This window comes from Leptodactylus fuscus, chromosome 5 (genome assembly GCF_031893055.1).
Source record: "Leptodactylus fuscus isolate aLepFus1 chromosome 5, aLepFus1.hap2, whole genome shotgun sequence".
Taxonomy (NCBI): domain Eukaryota; kingdom Metazoa; phylum Chordata; class Amphibia; order Anura; family Leptodactylidae; genus Leptodactylus; species Leptodactylus fuscus.
Window position 1 is genome coordinate 203,911,359 of NC_134269.1, and position 21,729 is coordinate 203,933,087.

The following is a 21,729-nucleotide window of genomic DNA, read 5'->3' on the forward strand; positions in this document are numbered from 1 at the left end:
AACCAGCCCAGTTTGGGCAAATTCATGGTGGAGGGAGCCTCTAAACAGCCCAGTTTGGGCAAATTCATGGTGGAGGGAGCCTCTAACCAGCCCAGTTTGGACCAATTAATGGTGGAGGGAGCCTCTAACCAGCCCAGTTTGGACCAATTCATGGTGGAGGGAGCCTCTAAACAGCCAAGTTTGGACCAATTCATGGTGGAGGGAGCCTCTAAAAACCCCAGTTTGGACCAATTCATGGTGGAGGGAGCCTCTAACCAGCCCAGTTTGGGCAAATTCATGGTGGAGGGAGCCTCTAAACAGGCCAGTTTGGGCAAATTCATGGTGGAGGGAGCCTCTAACCAGCCCAGTTTGGACCAATTAATGGTGGAGGGAGCCTCTAAACAGCCAAGTTTTGGGAAATTCATGGTGGAGGGAGCCTCTAACCAGCCCAGTTTGGACCAATTCATGGTGGAGGGAGCCTCTAAACAGCCCAGTTTGGGCAAATTCATGGTGGAGGGAGCCTCTAAAAAACCCAGTTTGGACCAATTCATGGTGGAGGGAGCCTCTAACCAGCCCAGTTTGGACCAATTAATGGTGGAGGGAGCCTCTAAACAGCCAAGTTTGGACCAATTCATGGTGGAGGGAGCCTCTAAAAACCCCAGTTTGGACCAATTCATGGTGGAGGGAGCCTCTAACCAGCCCAGTTTGGGCAAATTCATGGTGGAGGGAGCCTCTAAACAGCCCAGTTTGGGCAAATTCATGGTGGAGGGAGCCTCTAACCAGCCCAGTTTGGACCAATTAATGGTGGAGGGAGCCTCTAACCAGCCCAGTTTGGACCAATTAATGGTGGAGGGAGCCTCTAACCAGCCCAGTTTGGACCAATTAATGGTGGAGGGAGCCTCTAAACAGCCAAGTTTTGGGAAATTCATGGTGGAGGGAGCCTCTAACCAGCCCAGTTTGGACCAATTCATGGTGGAGGGAGCCTCTAAACAGCCCAGTTTGGGCAAATTCATGGTGGAGGGAGCCTCTAAAAAACCCAGTTTGGACCAATTCATGGTGGAGGGAGCCTCTAACCAGCCCAGTTTGGACCAATTAATGGTGGAGGGAGCCTCTAAACAGCCAAGTTTGGACCAATTCATGGTGGAGGGAGCCTCTAAAAACCCCAGTTTGGACCAATTCATGGTGGAGGGAGCCTCTAAACAGCCCAGTTTGGGCAAATTCATGGTGGAGGGAGCCTCTAACCAGCCCAGTTTGGACCAATTCATGGTGGAGGGAGCCTCTAACCAGCCCAGTTTGGACCAATTAATGGTGGAGGGAGCCTCTAACCAGCCCAGTTTGGACCAATTAATGGTGGAGGGAGCCTCTAACCACCCCAGTTTGGACCAATTCATGGTGGAGGGAGCCTCTAACCAGCCCAGTTTGGACCAATTCATGGTGGAGGGAGCCTCTAAAAAACCCAGTTTGGACCAATTCATGGTGGAGGGAGCCTCTAAACAGCCCAGTTTGGGCAAATTCATGGTGGAGGGAGCCTCTAAAAAACCCAGTTTGGACCAATTCATGGTGGAGGGAGCCTCTAACCAGCCCAGTTTGGACCAATTAATGGTGGAGGGAGCCTCTAACCAGCCCAGTTTGGACCAATTCATGGTGGAGGGAGCCTCTAAACAGCCCAGTTTGGGCAAATTCATGGTGGAGGGAGCCTCTAAAAAACCCAGTTTGGACCAATTCATGGTGGAGGGAGCCTCTAACCAGCCCAGTTTGGACCAATTAATGGTGGAGGGAGCCTCTAAACAGCCAAGTTTGGACCAATTCATGGTGGAGGGAGCCTCTAAAAAACCCAGTTTGGACCAATTCATGGTGGAGGGAGCCTCTAACCAGCCCAGTTTGGGCAAATTCATGGTGGAGGGAGCCTCTAAACAGCCCAGTTTGGGCAAATTCATGGTGGAGGGAGCCTCTAACCAGCCCAGTTTGGACCAATTAATGGTGGAGGGAGCCGCTAAACAGCCCAGTTTGGGCAAATTCATGGTGGAGGGAGCCTCTAAACAGCCCAGTTTGGACCAATTCATGGTGGAGGGAGCCTCTAAAAAACCCAGTTTGGACCAATTCATGGTGGAGGGAGCCTCTAAACAGCCCAATTTGGGCAAATTCATGGTGGAGGGAGCCTCTAACCAGCCCAGTTTGGACCAATTAATGGTGGAGGGAGCCTCTAAACAGCCAAGTTTTGGGAAATTCATGGTGGAGGGAGCCTCTAACCAGCCCAGTTTGGACCAATTAATGGTGGAGGGAGCCTCTAAACAGCCAAGTTTTGGGAAATTCATGGTGGAGGGAGCCTCTAACCAGCCCAGTTTGGACCAATTCATGGTGGAGGGAGCCTCTAAACAGCCAAGTTTGGACCAATTCATGGTGGAGGGAGCCTCTAAAAACCCCAGTTTGGACCAATTCATGGTGGAGGGAGCCTCTAACCAGCCCAGTTTGGGCAAATTCATGGTGGAGGGAGCCTCTAAACAGCCCAGTTTGGGCAAATTCATGGTGGAGGGAGCCTCTAACCAGCCCAGTTTGGACCAATTAATGGTGGAGGGAGCCGCTAAACAGCCCAGTTTGGGCAAATTCATGGTGAAGGGAGCCTCTAAACAGCCCAGTTTGGACCAATTCATGGTGGAGGGAGCCTCTAAAAAACCCAGTTTGGACCAATTCATGGTGGAGGGAGCCTCTAAACAGCCCAGTTTGGGCAAATTCATGGTGGAGGGAGCCTCTAACCAGCCCAGTTTGGACCAATTAATGGTGGAGGGAGCCTCTAAACAGCCAAGTTTTGGGAAATTCATGGTGGAGGGAGCCTCTAACCAGCCCAGTTTGGACCAATTAATGGTGGAGGGAGCCTCTAAACAGCCAAGTTTTGGGAAATTCATGGTGGAGGGAGCCTCTAACCAGCCCAGTTTGGACCAATTCATGGTGGAGGGAGCCTCTAAACAGCCAAGTTTGGACCAATTCATGGTGGAGGGAGCCTCTAAAAACCCCAGTTTGGACCAATTCATGGTGGAGGGAGCCTCTAACCAGCCCAGTTTGGGCAAATTCATGGTGGAGGGAGCCTCTAAACAGCCCAGTTTGGGCAAATTCATGGTGGAGGGAGCCTCTAACCAGCCCAGTTTGGACCAATTAATGGTGGAGGGAGCCGCTAAACAGCCCAGTTTGGGCAAATTCATGGTGGAGGGAGCCTCTAAACAGCCCAGTTTGGACCAATTCATGGTGGAGGGAGCCTCTAAAAAACCCAGTTTGGACCAATTCATGGTGGAGGGAGCCTCTAAACAGCCCAATTTGGGCAAATTCATGGTGGAGGGAGCCTCTAACCACCCCAGTTTGGACCAATTCATGGTGGAGGGAGCCTCTAAACAGCCAAGTTTTGGGAAATTCATGGTGGAGGGAGCCTCTAACCAGCCCAGTTTGGACCAATTAATGGTGGAGGGAGCCTCTAAACAGCCAAGTTTTGGGAAATTCATGGTGGAGGGAGCCTCTAACCAGCCCAGTTTGGACCAATTCATGGTGGAGGGAGCCTCTAAACAGCCAAGTTTGGACCAATTCATGGTGGAGGGAGCCTCTAAAAACCCCAGTTTGGACCAATTCATGGTGGAGGGAGCCTCTAACCAGCCCAGTTTGGGCAAATTCATGGTGGAGGGAGCCTCTAAACAGCCCAGTTTGGGCAAATTCATGGTGGAGGGAGCCTCTAACCAGCCCAGTTTGGACCAATTAATGGTGGAGGGAGCCGCTAAACAGCCCAGTTTGGGCAAATTCATGGTGAAGGGAGCCTCTAAACAGCCCAGTTTGGACCAATTCATGGTGGAGGGAGCCTCTAAAAAACCCAGTTTGGACCAATTCATGGTGGAGGGAGCCTCTAAACAGCCCAGTTTGGGCAAATTCATGGTGGAGGGAGCCTCTAACCAGCCCAGTTTGGACCAATTAATGGTGGAGGGAGCCTCTAAACAGCCAAGTTTTGGGAAATTCATGGTGGAGGGAGCCTCTAACCAGCCCAGTTTGGACCAATTAATGGTGGAGGGAGCCTCTAAACAGCCAAGTTTTGGGAAATTCATGGTGGAGGGAGCCTCTAACCAGCCCAGTTTGGACCAATTCATGGTGGAGGGAGCCTCTAAACAGCCAAGTTTGGACCAATTCATGGTGGAGGGAGCCTCTAAAAACCCCAGTTTGGACCAATTCATGGTGGAGGGAGCCTCTAACCAGCCCAGTTTGGGCAAATTCATGGTGGAGGGAGCCTCTAAACAGCCCAGTTTGGGCAAATTCATGGTGGAGGGAGCCTCTAACCAGCCCAGTTTGGACCAATTAATGGTGGAGGGAGCCGCTAAACAGCCCAGTTTGGGCAAATTCATGGTGGAGGGAGCCTCTAAACAGCCCAGTTTGGACCAATTCATGGTGGAGGGAGCCTCTAAAAAACCCAGTTTGGACCAATTCATGGTGGAGGGAGCCTCTAAACAGCCCAGTTTGGGCAAATTCATGGTGGAGGGAGCCTCTAACCAGCAGAGTTGTGGGAAAGCAGGGTGGAGGGAGCCTCTAACCAGCAGAGTTGGTGGAAATCAGGGTGGAGGGAGCCTCTAACCAGCAGAGTTGGGGGAAATCATGTTGGAGGGAGCCTAGTATTAGCAGAATTGTGCAACGCTTATGGTGGATGAGTATGAGGATGCGGAGGAATTGGAGAGGTTGAGTACAGACATGGAGTTTCATGTTGGGGTGCTTTACACAGGTGGGCACAAAAATGAAGGCTCTATCCAGTGGTGGTTCATTTTTATCAAAGTGAGCCGGTCGGCACTCTCAGCTGACAGACGGGTGCGCTTGTCAGTGATGATGCCACCGGCTGCACTGAACACCCTCTCAGATAGGACGCTGGCGGCAGGACAGGACAGCACCTCCAAGGCATATAGGGCAAGTTCAAGCCACAGGTCCAACTTCGACACCCAATACGTGTAGGGCGCAGAGGGGTCGGAGAGGACAGGGCTGTGGTCGGAAAGGTATTCCCGCAACATGCGCCTATACTTCTCACGCCTGGTGACACTAGGACCCTCCGTGGCGGCACTTTGGCGAGGGGGTGCCATCAAGGTGTCCCAGACCTTAGACAGTGTGCCCCTCGTTTGTGTGGACCGGTGAGAACTTGGTTGCCTACTGGAGGAACTGCCCTCCCTGCCGCCAACGTCACATGCTGGAAACATCTCCATCATATTCTGCACCAATTGCCTGTGGCAAGCATTGATGCGATTGGCCCTCCCCTCTACCGGAATAAAAGACGAGATGTTGTTTTTATACCGGGGGTCAAGGATAGCAAAGATCCAGTACTGGTTGTCCTCCATGATTTTGACAATACGCTTGTCGGTTGTAAAGCACCCCAACATGAACTCAGCCATGTCTGCCACAGTGTTAGTTGGCATGACTCCTCTGGCCCCACCGGAAAGTTCAATCTCCATTTCCTCCTCATCCTCCATGTCTACCCATCCGCGCTGCAACAATGGGACGATTCGAAGTTGCCCGGAAGCCTCCTGTATCACCATCACATCATCGGACAACTCTTCTTCCTCCTCCTCCTCCTCCATTAAACGCAGTGAAGCGGACAGATGTGTGGACCTACTCTCCAGCTGTGACGGATCGGATGCTATCCCTAACTCCTCTGTGTGATCTGAGTTATCCCTGATGTCAATCAGGGATTCTCTCAGAACACACAAGAGCGGGATTGTAAGGCTCACCATCGCATCCTCAGAGCTCACCCTCCTTGTGGACTCCTCAAAGACCCGTAGGATGTCACAAAGGTCTCTCATCCATGGCCACTCATGGATGTGAAACTGAGGCAGCTGACTTTGTGGCACCCTAGGGTTTTGTAGCTGGTATTCCATCAAAGGTCTCTGCTGCTCAACCACTCTATTCAACATCTGAAACGTTGAGTTCCAGCGTGTGGGGACGTCGCACAAAAGCCGGTGTTGTGGCACATGCAGGCGTTGCTGGAGAGATTTTAAGCTAGCAGCGGCTACTGTCGACTTGCGAAAGTGGGCGCACATGCGCCGCACTTTCACCAGTAGCTCTGGAACATTGGGGTAGCTCTTTAGGAAACGTTGCACCACTAGGTTGAAGACGTGGGCCAGGCATGGAACATGTTGGAGTCCGGCAAGCTCCAGAGCTGCTACCAGGTTCCGGCCGTTATCACAAACGACCATGCCTGGGCCCAGGTGCAGCGGCTCAAACCATATTGCCGTCTCATCGAGGAGGGCATCCCTCACCTCGGAGGCAGTGTGCTGTCTGTCCCCCAAGCTGATCAGCTTCAGCACAGCTGAACGCCAGTGCTGCAACGTTTCCAACTCGTAGCTGGGGTCAATCTAACAGCGGAGGAGGAGGCGGTGGCGGAGGAGGAGGCGGTAGAGGAGGAGGAGGAGGGGGGTGTTCTTCTCGTGTCCCTGCCAGGAATGTTAGGCGGGGAGACGAGGTACACCGGGCCAGTTTGGGAAGCAGTCCCAGCCTCAACTACATTCACCCAGTGTGCCGTCAGTGAAATGTAGCGTCCCTATCCGCATGCACTTGTCCACGCGTCGGTGGTCAAGTGGACCTTTGTGCAAAGCGCGGAACTAAGGGCCCGCCTGATGTTGAGTGACACGTGCTGGTGCAAGGCGGGGACGGCACACCGGGAGAAGTAGTGACAGCTAGGGACGGCATAGCGAGGTGCCGCAGTTGCCATCAGGTCCAGGAAGGCGGGAGTTTCAACAAGCCGGAACGCCAACATCTCCTGGGCCAGCAGTTTAGCGATGTTGGCGTTCAAGGCTTGCGCGTGTGGGTGGTTAGCAGTGTATTTCTGCCGCCGCTCCAATGTCTGAGAGATGGTGGGTTGTTGTAAAGAAACGCCTGATGGTGCCTTTGATGGTGCAGGAGAAGGAGATAAGACAGGACCAGGGGAGGATGAGGTAGAAGTCAACAAAGTGGCGGAGGCAGATGAAGTGGTGTCCTGGCTCGTCCTCTGGAGTGCATCGCCAGCACAGTCAGCAGTGGCAGTGGCAGAGGCAGTGGCAGAGGCAGTGGCAGTGGCGTGAACGGCAGGCGGCCTTTGTCCTGCCGTTGCTGCCTGCCACTGATTCCAGTGCTTGGATTCCAAATGACGGCGCATTGAAGTGGTGGACAGGTTGCTCTTCTCAGAGCCCCTAATCAATTTCGAGAGGCAAATTGTGCAGACAACACTATATCTGTCCTCGGCGCATTCCTTGAAAAAACTCCACACCTTCGAGAAACGTGCCCTCAAGGTGGGAGTTTTTCGGGGCTGGGTACGAACTGGAACATCTTGGGAGATTCCGGGTGTGGCCTGGCTTCGCCTAAGCTGCTGACCTCTGCCTCTAGCTACCCTTTTTGGTGCTGCACCTGCCTCAACATCCACACTACTTTCCCCGCTTGACATCCCCCCTGTCCAGGTCGGGTCAGTGTCCTCATCATCCACCACTTCCTCTTCCAACTCCTGTCTCATCTCCTCCTCCCGCACAATGCGCCGGTCAACTGGATGCCCTGACGGCAACTGCGTCACATCATCGTCGATGAGGGTGGGTTGCTGGTCATCCACCACCAAATCGAACGGAGATGGAGGAGACTCTAGTGTTTGAGCATCTGGACACAGATGCTCCTCTGTTAGGTTCGTGGAATCGTGACGTGGAGAGGCAGGTTGAGGGACAATGAAAGGAGCGGAGAACAGCTCTGGGGAGCAGGGACAGTTTGGGTTATTGTTCTGTAAAGCTTCGGAATTTTGGGAGGAAGGAAGACAAGACTGTTGGGTAATAGGAGGAGAGGAGGCAGAGTCTGACTGGCTGCTGGACAATGTGCTGTAAGCGTTCTCTGACAGCCATTGCAAGACCTGTTCCTGGTTCTCGGGCCTACTAAGGTTTGTACCCTGCAGTTTAGTTAATGTGGCAAGCAACCCTGGCACTGTGGAGTGGCGCAATGCTTGCTGCCCCACAGGAGTAGGCACGGGACGCCCTGTGGCTTCACTGCTACCTTGCTCCCCAGAACCATTCCCCCGACCTCGCCCACGGCCTCGTCCACGTCCCTTTCCGGGAGCCTTGCGCATTTTGAATTCCTAGTTAGAAATTGGCACTGTATACCAGTAGTAAAAATTGTGGGTGCACGTAACCCCAATATATTCTTTGAATTACCAGTCAGAAACTGGCACTATATGGCAGTAGCAAGAAATGAGGGTATTTATAACCCCAATATATTCTTTGAATTCCCAGTCAGACAATGGCACTGTATACCAGTAGTAAAAATTGTGGGTGCACGTAACCCCAATATATTCTTTGAATTACCAGTCAGAAACTGGCACTATATGGCAGTAGCAAGAAATGAGGGTATTTGTATTCCCAATATACTCTTTGAATTCCCAGTCAGACAATGGCACTGTATACCAGTAGTAAAAATTGTGGGTGCACGTAACCCCAATATATTCTTTGAATTCCCAGTCAGAAACTGGCACTATATGGCAGTAGCAAGAAATGAGGGTATTTGTATTCCCAATATACTCTTTGAATTCCCAGTCAGACAATGGCACTGTATACCAGTAGTAAAAATTGTGGGTGCACGTAACCCCAATATATTCTTTGAATTACCAGTCAGAAACTGGCACTATATGGCAGTAGCAAGAAATGAGGGTATTTGTATTCCCAATATACTCTTTGAATTCCCAGTCAGACAATGGCACTGTATACCAGTAGTAAAAATTGTGGGTGCACGTAACCCCAATATATTCTTTGAATTACCAGTCAGAAACTGGCACTATATGGCAGTAGCAAGAAATGAGGGTATTTGTATTCCCAATATACTCTTTGAATTCCCAGTCAGACAATGGCACTGTATACCAGTAGTAAAAATTGTGGGTGCACGTAACCCCAATATATTCTTTGAATTACCAGTCAGAAACTGGCACTATATGGCAGTAGCAAGAAATGAGGGTATTTATAACCCCAATATATTCTTTGAATTCCCAGTCAGACAATGGCATTGTATACCAGTAGTAAAAATTGTGGGTGCACGTAACCCCAATATATTCTTTGAATTCCCAGTCAGAAACTGGCACTATATGGCAGTAGCAAGAAATGAGGGTATTTGTATTCCCAATATACTCTTTGAATTCCCAGTCAGACAATGGCACTGTATACCAGTAGTAAAAATTGTGGGTGCACGTAACCCCAATATATTCTTTGAATTCCCAGTCAGAAACTGGCACTATATGGCAGTAGCAAGAAATGAGGGTATTTGTATTCCCAATATACTCTTTGAATTCCCAGTCAGACAATGGCACTGTATACCAGTAGTAAAAATTGTGGGTGCACGTAACCCCAATATATTCTTTGAATTACCAGTCAGAAACTGGCACTATATGGCAGTAGCAAGAAATGAGGGTATTTGTATTCCCAATATACTCTTTGAATTCCCAGTCAGACAATGGCACTGTATACCAGTAGTAAAAATTGTGGGTGCACGTAACCCCAATATATTCTTTGAATTACCAGTCAGAAACTGGCACTATATGGCAGTAGCAAGAAATGAGGGTATTTGTATTCCCAATATACTCTTTGAATTCCCAGTCAGACAATGGCACTGTATACCAGTAGTAAAAATTGTGGGTGCACGTAACCCCAATATATTCTTTGAATTACCAGTCAGAAACTGGCACTATATGGCAGTAGCAAGAAATGAGGGTATTTGTATTCCCAATATACTCTTTGAATTCCCAGTCAGACAATGGCACTGTATACCAGTAGTAAAAATTGTGGGTGCACGTAACCCCAATATATTCTTTGAATTCCCAGTCAGAAACTGGCACTATATGGCAGTAGCAAGAAATGAGGGTATTTATAACCCCAATATATTCTTTGAATTCCCAGTCAGACAATGGCACTGTATACCAGTAGTAAAAATTGTGGGTGCACGTAACCCCAATATATTCTTTGAATTCCCAGTCAGAAACTGGCACTATATGGCAGTAGCAAGAAATGAGGGTATTTGTATTCCCAATATACTCTTTGAATTCCCAGTCAGACAATGGCACTGTATACCAGTAGTAAAAATTGTGGGTGCACGTAACCCCAATATATTCTTTGAATTCCCAGTCAGAAACTGGCACTATATGGCAGTAGCAAGAAATGAGGGTATTTGTATTCCCAATATACTCTTTGAATTCCCAGTCAGACAATGGCACTGTATACCAGTAGTAAAAATTGTGGGTGCACGTAACCCCAATATATTCTTTGAATTCCCAGTCAGACACTGGCACTATGTGGCAGTAGCAAGAAATGAGGGTATTTGTATTCCCAATATATTCTTTGAATTCCCAGTCAGACAATGGCACTGTATACCAGTAGTAAAAATTGTGGGTGCACGTAACCCCAATATATTCTTTGAATTCCCAGTCAGACACTGGCACTATATGGCAGTAGCAAGAAATGAGGGTATTTGTATTCCCAATATATTCTTTGAATTCCCAGTCAGACAATGGCACTGTATACCAGTAGTAAAAATTGTGGGTGTATATAGCCCCAATTCTATTGCTAGGGGACTTGCAGGGTATTTCTGGGGTGAAGGTGGGGGGGCACACCGTTGGAACGGGTATCGGGGTATATATCGGGTATACGGGAATACACTGACAGTGTATTCCATTCAGGATCCTGGGAAAGCTGGGTTGCGGCGATTGAGCCCGTCAGTGCCACGTTACACTGACAAGCTTCTCCCTGGAATTTAGCTCTTATAAGAGCTGTTGGTTGTCTTCTCCTTCCTATCCTAGCCTGTCCCTGCCTACCCAGAATCTAAGCCCTAGCTAGCTGGACGGAAACCTCCGTCCTCGGTGAATTGCAAGCTCAGAATGACGCGAAGCTGGGCGTCGCTGTTCTTTTAAATTAGAGGTCACATGTTTTCGGCAGCCAATGGGTTTTGCCTACTTTTTTCAACGTCACCGGTGTCGTAGTTCCTGTCCCACCTACCCTGCGCTGTTATTGGAGCAAAAAAGGCGCCAGGGAAGGTGGGAGGGGAATCGAGTAATGGCGCACTTTACCACGCGGTGTTCGATTCGATTCGAACATGCCGAACAGCCTAATATCCGATCGAACATGAGTTCGATAGAACACTGTTCGCTCATCTCTACTAGGGACCTATTTAGTTGTGAATTGACATTGAGGGGCTTATATAATAGAAACACCCATAAATGACCCCATTTTATAAAGTATAGCCTTCAAACTATTCAAAACAGTATATAGGAACTTTGTTAACTCTTTAGTTGTTCCACAGGAATTAATGCAAAATGGAGGTGGAATTTCCCAAAGCCACTTTTTCCATTTTAAATCAGATTTTCCAGTAACAAAGAAGGGGTTAATAGCAAAACATACCATAATATTTATTACTTTGATTCTGAAGTTTGTAGAAATATCCCATATGTGGCCCTTCTGTGTAAGTTGACTCAAAGACAGTCCTCAGAAATGAAAAAAGCATCTTTGAGGATTTTGGTGCAGCAATTTCATTAGGATAGTTTTTAGACACCATGTTATTATTATTGTTTATATATATATATATATATATATATATATATATATATATCAGAGCCCTAGAGGTACCACAACAGTGGAAAACCCCCAAAAGTGACCCCATTTTGGAAACTAGACCCCTTAAGGAATTCATTTAGGGGTCATATGACCATTTGAACCCCCAGCATTTTCACTGAACTTCTCTGAATTTAGCCGTCAGTTTAAAAAAATATATAATTTCTACAGTTATATGCACTTTTTCATATTTTTTTTCTCTTTTACCAGGGAATAAAAAAGCCGGTCTTGTTACCCAATTTCTCCCGAGCACAGAAATCCCCCATTTGTGGTCAAAAACCGCTGTTTGGGCACAGAGGAGGGCTCAGAAGCAAAGGAGTGTTCTCTTTTGGAGCTCTGATTTTATACAAATGATTTATAGGTGCCATGTTGCATTTGCAGAGTCCTAGCGGTACAACAGTGGAAAAAAAAACAAAGTAACCCCATTTTGTAAACTAGACCCCTTATATTTGTTTAGGGATATAGTGACACTACATGCTTTTCTAAATGGTATGTCACAGCAGATGATACAGAATGAGAATTGCAATTTTCAAGCCATATATGCCATTTCAGTGCCCGATATATTGTGCCAGCACATGCCACAGGAGACACTGACCCCATAAAATGTAACGTAGGTTCTGCTGGATATGGAAATACACTACATGTGGCAGTTGTATAATGCCTGACAACACGGCAAGGCTCAGAATGGGAAAGGACCATGGATTTGGTAGCAGAAAATTATATCAGCTAAGGCATGTACATAAGGCCCCTAAGGTACCAGTACGCCTCATACTGAATGCTGGCGCCTCATACTGGAGTCTGGCGGCTCATACTGGGGCCTCATATTGAATGCTGTGATGATCTGCTGTCCCTTACAGAAGCCATCACAGCAGGAATTTCATTTATGCAGCGATGAGAACTCACATGGCGCAGTCGCACTTCCGCGGTTACCGTCATTATCCACGTGACTAATGGCAGCGACTACAGATGTGGGACCGCTGCCATTTGTCATCTGGCAGTTAGCTGGGATGGTCTGCTGTCTCACACAGCAGACCATCCCAGCTTGTACGCACAATAAAAAAAAATAGCAGCGATCTCACAGAAGTTTAAAAAAACTAAGAAAAAACCTCACCTGTCCTCAGTGCTTCTGTGTCTTCCAGTGTGATCCAGTCCTGTTGCTCCCTTTTTTCCTTCTGGCGGAAGTCCCCACCAAAAGGACACGGGATGTCACAGGTAGTCAGCAGTTCCTACAAGAAGACATTAAAGCTATGGACTGGCCCGCCCGTTCCCCATACCTGAATCCGATTGAGCACATCTGGAACATCATGTCTCGCTCCATCCACCAATGTCATGTTGCACCACAGACTGTCCAGGAGTTGGCAGATGCTTTAGTCCAGGTCTGGGAGGAGATCCCATCCGCAACCTCATCAGGAGCATGCACAGACGTTGTAGGGAGGACATACAGGCACATGGAGGCCACACACACTACTACTGAGCCTAATTTTGACATGTTTTAAGGACATTACATCAAAGTTGGATAAGCCTGTAGTGTGTTTTTCCACTTTAATTTTGGGGGTGACTCCCAATCCAGGCTTCCATTGGTTAATAAATTAGATTTCCATTGATGATTTTTGTGTGATTTTTGTTTGTCATCACATTCAACTTTGTACAGAACAAAGTATTCAATGATAATATTTCATTCATTCAGAGCTAGGATGTCTTATTGGAGTGTTCCCTTTATTTTTTTGAGCAGTGTACTTTTTTTTTTAATTGATGTAAATTAGAAGTTAGGTGGGGGAGGGAGTTTAGGTTAGGGGTTAAGTATCAGTTTACCCTGGAAACCCCTTTAAAGAATATTTTTCAAAATAATTTGCAACAGAGGCATTTACAATACGCACAGAGCTATATTAGTTTTACAATGTTTGTTTAGAAGGAGGCCATCCCTGGAGTTTCTAAGTAATGCAAAAAGCAAACATTTTTAGCATTTACTTTTATTATAAAAAACAATTATCACAAAATGAACAATGTTCCTTGCACCATGAACTTACACAATGACTCACTAAATCTTCTGGTTATAGCACCTTGTTGGAAGAGTCTTGTGTTTTTTCTTAATAAAAATAAAACAGCTAAATCGCACAAAAGGCAAAAGTTTAACTTATCATCCATTTTACTGTATATAGCAGTGCTGTTTAGAGACCGGTACCAGTCACCTCAGTCCCTTATGGAGCCCACAACAGCACTTATTCTATACACAGGGTTCAGTGAACTGATTCAGATATCTTAAACACTAATGTTCCGCCATAATATTAAAAAACTGATTCTAAAATATAAATTTTATTAAACTAGTTAAAATCCAAATACAAAAACAGAGTTCAATCCTAACAAAAAAATCCAGTACCTATGTAGTATGTGGTTTAATAACCACAGATTAAGCTGGGTAGTATCCCCACAATCAAACTTGGGTGGTTCCACTAATTGATATAGTATTTATATGGAACTATGGTGAATACTAAATAGATCTCCAGCCCAGCTCAAATTGTTCTAGCAATTCATAAGATAGATTTTGCAGGTATCCAAGGCTTCTAAGGTACATTGTGGGGAGGCTCCTTTACTATACGGTGAGCCCGGTCAACCTAACTCTGATAACATGTAGCTCCCCTCAATCACACCCCACTACAATGCCCCACTATGACCTATGGCTAACTCAGCTTAGATAACTTCTGGTGGTTCCCTGCTCACTAAAAGATAGCTAAATTAACCTTCCTCAACGCGTTTTGCCGCTAGGCTCATCAGGAGGATATACTTTTTGCTAGATAAGAACCTTGTGCGGTGAAAACCGCAATTCCTGGCGCCTCTGTGGTAGACCCCAGTACTAGTGTAGGTATAAAAGTTATATATTAGAATCAGTTTTTGACTATTATGGCGGAACATTAGTGTTTAACACTACAGCACTTCCCAATAAGCTGCAATGCTGCATTATGTTGTGTCAATTTAACTAAAAAAAAAAAAAAGTATAGCTTGAGTGAAGTCTGAAAAGCCTACTTGAAATTTAAGGAAAAAGTTAACTCTTTTCACCAAAAAATATGAATTTTAATTTACAATGTACACAACTATTATAAGCAAGGAGAAGTTATGAAATAAAACTATCATTCTTATTTACACTTTTTTTTCAAGATTTTTTTTTTCAATCACCTATAGTAGATCTAGGGAAACTGTCTAAATGTTGTTATACATTATTAACTAAAAAGAACGCAACAAAACCTTCAACAATAAAAGCAGTGTCTCTGCACTATGGCACCTTACCCTAAAAAGAGCGTTTCAGGCCACAAGCAGTAGCAGAAACAATTTATAGGGCTAAATCCTGCTGTCAATAAGAAACAGATATAGAGAATCTAAGGCCCGATTCACATCAACGTTTGGGTTTCGGTTTGAGGAGTCTTCTTGGGAACCCCCTCCCCCCCTGAACGGAAACCTATACACAAGAAAAGAGGTTACCTGGGAAACCTACGGACCCCATAGATTATAATGGGGTCCGTGTGGTTTCCGCTTAGTGACCGCACACAGCACCTTTCTATCTGCATGTTTCATGCGGACACCAAGCGGAAACCACAACACTGATGTGAACCGGGCCTGAACATCGAACTCTTTCATTATTGCTGAAAGTCTTAAAGGGATCCTATCATTAAAACTCATTTTTTTCTGCCTAACACGTAGGAATAGCCTTAAGAAAGGCTATTTTCCCCGACCTTTAGATGTATTCTCCGCGCCGCCGTTCGGTATATAATCCGGTTTTCGTCGGTATGCAAATGAGTTCTCTCGTAGTACTGGGGGCGGTCCCCAGCGCTCAAACAGCACTAGGGGCATCCCCAATGCTGCGAGAGAACTCTCCAGTGCCTCCCCCATCTTCTTCAAGAATGGGTCTTCTACGCCTCAGGCCTAGGGAAAAGCTGACTGCGCATTCCCGCAGGCCACAAGAAAATGGCAGCTTACACAGTATTGTAAGTTAGCCATGTTCTTGAGGCATGCGCAGTCGGCTGTCTGAGGCCTAGAAATTTGAAGCCACCGCCAGAAGAAGACGCGAAGAAGACCCGTTCCTGAAGAAGATGGAGGCAGCGCTGGAGAGTTCTCTTGCAGCATTAGGTATGCCCCCAGTGCTGTTTGAGCGCTGGGGCCTGTCCCCAGTGCTCCGACAGAACTCATTTGCTTACCAATGAAAACCGGATTATATACCGAACAGCAGCGCGGAGAAGACATCTGAAGGTAGGAGAAGAATAGCCTTTCTTAATGCTATTCCTACGTGTTAGGCAGAAAAAAAAATAGTTTAAATGATAGGATCCCTTTAAGGATGGCAGCGACTGATGTACAGGGTCATGCGGGCAGTCTATTCGTAGTTGCCAGCAAGATCTGATAGTTTTCACTTGTCTAACTTAGGTAGTTGCATTATAAATAAGGCTGAACTTAGAAGGCCCTGCCTTTAGGAGGGAGGTCTCATGACAAGGCTGTCAGGAGAGGACATTGGAGGAATAGAAGGGCTAAGATTGTAGCTGTTAGAACAGACCTGGGCATTGTACGGCCCACGGGCCACATCCAGCCCTCTAACTGTTTCTGACTGGCCTGCATAGGTCCTAGATATATGCTGAATTGCAAATTGGCTAAAGGATCTTTGATGACGTCATCAAAGGTCCTTTAACTCACTAAGATATGATCAGACTTTAGAAGGCGGAGCCACATGGGACAGTGTGGTTGGTGTTACACAGAAAGAGCAAACTGCCATGAATGGAGACTGATGCAAGATAAGGAGAAGAAAAGAGACAGTATGTTTGAGCAAAAGGAAGGAACTGGGGGCAGATGTAGGGGGCATTTTAACTGAAGGCAGTGCAGGGGGATATTAAACTGGGGGGGCAGATGGAGGGTGACATTAAACTGGGGTCAACTGGAGGAGGATATTAAACCATGGAGGTAGATGGAAGGGGACATATCTGCCTCTAGTTGCCCCCAGGTTAATGTCCCCCTCCAACTACCCCCACTGTTTAATGTCCCCCTCTAGTTTCTGCTGGGTTAAACTGGGGCACAAGGATAGGAGCTTAATACTGTGGGACATTTGGAGGGTAACTTTATAATGAGGCGGCATGTAATGTTAGGATGACTATAGGAGCATTATACTTTGTGGAGGCACAAGGAAAAATGCATGACAATGGGAGGAGTCAACACAGAAGTCAGTGGAGCTAAATTTGCCAATAGCCCTCTAGAACAGTTTCAATTGCTCATGTGGCCGCATGCGAAAATTAATTGCCCACCCCTGCTTTAGAGGGTGTAGTTGTAGGGGGGTGAGAAGGAAAGGGTGGTATAAATAACAAGGGCGGGCAGGAAAATTCCCACCAGTTAGGGAAGAGAGACTGACGAGTCAACAGCCCCCACCCACCCTCCCTCTTTTTTTGGTAGTTTAGGAAGGGGAGGTCTTTGTCACAGTAGCTTGGCGGAGTGGGGTTCTCGAAGCTAGTGGGATATGGAAAATGGTTGTGGGGGGGGGGGGCACGGGAGGGGCTGGACTCCCCAGGCTATTTTGGAAATCAGGGCAGGTTTTGGGATTTTGGTCAAGTGGAATGGAGGCTGAGCACCAGGAAGCTATAACAGATAACAGCTTGGTGCTACAGCTAGGGGGCAGGGGGTAATATGCTATGGGGCTAAGGGATATGGTGTTGGTCGCTTGCGACCAGAATTTGAGGGCTTTGAGGACCTTCTTCGTCGGATAATGGGATTTATGGTTATATGGTTGGGGGATAGACACATGTTGTGTTTATGGGATTTTTATAGTTTGGGTGATTTTGGTAAATGTAAAATGTTGGCACTTTAAGAGATTAATTATTTTAATTTAATAAAAACGGCTTCTGTGGCCGATTTAATCCACTTCTGTGTCCTGTCATTATTTAAAGAAGGTAGCAATTTAGCGCGCCCTTGTCATGTAATACAAACACAAATGTTACGTAAAAATTGTAGATTATGTGTATTTTCTTTCTGCTGCTTTGTTTTTGTACGTTTTTTTCCTCTCTGTCCTTGACTAACATATTTTTTGTCATATAAGGGTGCATTCACACTGAGTAAACGCTAGCTTATTCTGAACGTAAAACACGTTCAGAATAAGCGGCGTCTAAAGCAGCTCCATTCATTTCTATGGGAGCGGGGATACGAGCGCTCCCCATAGAAATGAATGGGCTGCTTCTTTCACTCCGTGCAGTCCCATTGAAGTGAATGGGGAGTGCCGGCGTGTACGCTCCGGCATGAGCAGAGCTTGCCGTATACGCCGGCACTCCCCATTCACTTCAATGGGACTGCACGGAGTGAAAGAAGCAGCCCATTCATTTCTATGGGGAGCGCTCGTATCCCCGCTCCCATAGAAATGAATGGAGCTGCTTTAGACGCCGCTTATTCTGAACGTGTTTTACATTCAGAATAAGCTAGCGTTTACTCAGTGTGAATGCACCCTAAAGCTGCAATGCTGTGCTGTGTGTTAAAACTAAGCATTTCTTCTCCTTGCTACTTCCCTATTACTAAGGGCCCGTTCAGACGGAGTAAAAGCGCGTGTATTTTGGCAAAATACATGTGTAAAAAATACACGTGTAAAAATAAGACTCCCATTGACTTCAATTAAAGTACATTTTTTTACACGTGTAAAAAAACCACATCAAAATACATGTCAAAATACACGTGTAAAATGTAATTGAAGTCAATGGAAGTCTTATTTTGACACATATATTTTTTACACGTGTATTTTGCCAAAATACACGCACGTTTACGCCATGTGAACGGGCCCTTAGGCTTGCACACAACTTAAAGCTATATTCAGATTGCTGTTGCGTGTAAAATACTCCATAAGGCTAAGGCCCCACAGAAAAAAAGCGCTGGGAGGAAAACCGCAGCGACAATGCAGCGCTTTAGACAGAAAGTTCGCAGAGTTTTCCTCTGCGGACTTTCTGTTGCAATTATATCTATGGGGAAACCGTCGGCATTTCCGTAGGTATAATTGACATGCTGTGATTTCCAAAACCGTGCCTGTTTTGGAAGTCGCGGCGTTCACTAGAATCCCATCCACTTCGCCCTGACTGTAAAACGATGCGGCGTTTCCGTCTCACTTTACTGTGGCGTAAGGCATTTAAGGGGGCATTCACATGGCGTAACGCCGGGCGTGTATCACAGCCGTACACGCCGGCGTTACGGCAGACTGCCGAACACTTCCCATTCACTTCAATGGGAGCGCTCGTAACAGCGGCGTTTACGAGCGCTCCCATTGAAGTGAATGGGAAGTGTTCGGCAGTCTATCGTAACGCCGGCGTGTACGGCTGTGATACACGCCCGGCGTTACTCCGTGTGAATGCCCCCTTAGACAGTTTTTCTTGTGCTAGTTATGCCATAATTTTGGAGCATTTTGCACTGCTAATGTCCCCCAATGTGTTAATATATGTTAAAGAAGAACTCCAGAATTTTTTTAATTTATTCCCTCTCCCAATATATATATATCAGCTAGTATTACCTTTAGGTATTATTTACTTATTCCCTCATTCCATTACATTCCTTATTACCTCAGGGTCTTCTCCACTGACAATAACATGGCTTTGTTTTCTCTCACACCTCAGGGACCTTTTTAGAAGAATCACACAGCACGGATTGTACCACACAGGATGTCCGCGGGGGACAATCTCTGCTATCACTAACTACTGCTGATATAAGACAACTCGTGTCACACAGCTATAATGGAGGAGATCACAGAGCAGCCTTTCTGACTGTATATTTTTGGTCCATTGTATTATTTAGGAGACTATGTAAAGAAAAGACTAATTCCACCCCCTTCCCTATCAGTAATAGTACAATCCTCAAGCTGCCCAGCACAGAGATAGAGCAATCTAAAAATCAAAATGGCGTCTGGTCAGGAGCTGAGGGGCAGCTGGCTTGTAGGAATATGAGGGCTGTATACATGACAGAAGCCTGGAGAGTGACAGAATTATGGCTCTAACTAACTTTAGAGGTTGTGTCCATAATTTGTGAGGAATAAATCAGCCATAGTTATATAAATATTCATTAGGGTTATAGTTTGTATAGGGGGATGGAAGACATATCCATATGTTATCCCCTACTTAACCCTTAAGTACTATCATGGTGTCTATCATTATGATATGTGTATGATAGTGGTGTATAATAGACACCATGATAGTACATAAGGGTTAATATGTATGCACAAAATTAGTTGGTCTCAAAGCTCCATGAGGCTCCACGTTGCGGAAAAGCAGCTTTTTTGTTGCAGAATTTGCTGCGGTTTGGTATTTTTTTTTTTGTCAAAACCAGTATGGATTGAGCAGAAGGGAGAAGTAAAATTTCCTATACATTTCCCATTCCCTCTGTAGCCGCTACTAGGTTTGTCTCAAAATAAAACGCAGAAAAATCTGCATAAAAAAGCAGAATTTCTGCTACATGGAGCCTTAGCCTAAAGGTAGGCATGGCTATCGGTAACCCATTGAGATAAATGTAATGCTTAGGTGAACTATTTTTAATAAATATGTAGGGTTTAGGGGTGCGCTTGTTTTTCATGGCATGTTATTCCTACATTTTAGAGGTTGATACTTTTTTTTTTGACAGTTCCAGCTTAAAGAAGACTTTTCACATGTCCACGGACACATACAGTTTTATATACCGCTGGAAAACCGACAGTGCGATGAATTCAGCGTGCTGTTGGCTTTCCCGTTATATGTCACGGGGCTGGAAATATTGGTGCAGTTACCGATATCTCTTCACTGTCAGAAGGGCGTTCCTGAGAGTCTAGCTGGGCAATGAGCAACGCCCCTCCTGAGAGTATTGTGCATAGCCCTGTACTGTCAGAGACGCGGAGCAGTGAAGAACGCCAACCCCAATACTAGTCTATGAACGAGTATAGTCGGGAAGGGGGACGTTCCTCATATCCTGGCTAGACAGTCAGTGGAGAAACGCACATTGGGGCTGAAGGTGGAGGTCATGGCAGACATCGGGGTATATCATATGGACTAAGTAACTTGCTTTGGCATGTGTGTTTGTGTTAGTCAGTGGCGTAACTAGGAATGGCGGGGCCCTGTGGTTAACTTTTGACGTGGGGCCCCCCTTCCCGACCGACACCAAAGACCCCGACCAACCACCCCGCATTATTGCACAAAGTATTATTCCCCATAGTGGCCACTGCACAAAGTATTATGCCCCATAGTGGCCCCTGCACAGAATATTATGCCCCATAGTGGCCCCTGCATACAGTATTATGCCCCATAGTGGCCCCTGCACACAGTATTATGCCCCATAGTGGCCCCTGTACACAGTATTATGCTCCATAGTGGCCCATGCACACAGTATTATACCCCATAGTGGCCCCTGCACACAATATTATGCCCCATAGTGGCCCCTGCACACAGTATTATGCCCCATAGTGGCCCCTGCACACAATATTATGCCCCATAGTGGCCCATGCACACAGTATTATGCCCCATAGTGGCCCCTGTACACAGTATTATGCCCCATAGTGGCCAATGCACACAGTATTATGCCCCATAGTGGCCCCTGTACACAGTATTATGCCCCATAGTGGCCCCTGCACACAGTATTATTTCCCCATAGTGACTCTTGCACTAATTTATAGATGTTACTTCAATAAATACAATTAAGATATGGTGATAGATGGTTATAGCTATATATTTTGTGTGCATCGTTGCGTTATACTACTTTTTAGTGGCCTGAAAGCTGTAGGTTTATACATTTGGAACTGTCTGTAGGTATCTTTGGTAAACCAGTCCTACCCCTGGTGCACTTGTAGTCTGATCTGCATATCTATATAAGATGATTATTTATGCATTGCTTCTTTGGTTTGTGACACAATGGTATTTTTCTGCTTCTATTGAAGGCCTCTACATGACACTATTATTGGTATGGAATTGGAAGGCACACTGCACCCAGAGGACTCTCTTTTATACAATTTTTTAATCCAAAATTGTAACCCAAAATTGTGAGCTGAATTGTGGAGACAAAAACAGTGGAAATCCCAGATCAAGTTGGGAGAAGTTCCTTGTGTTTTCCCTGGACTCAATTTGTTCGAAAGGAGACTCCTGCACTCAATTCTAGTTCAGCACAAAGGTAATTATAAGTTTATATTAAAGTTAAGGTG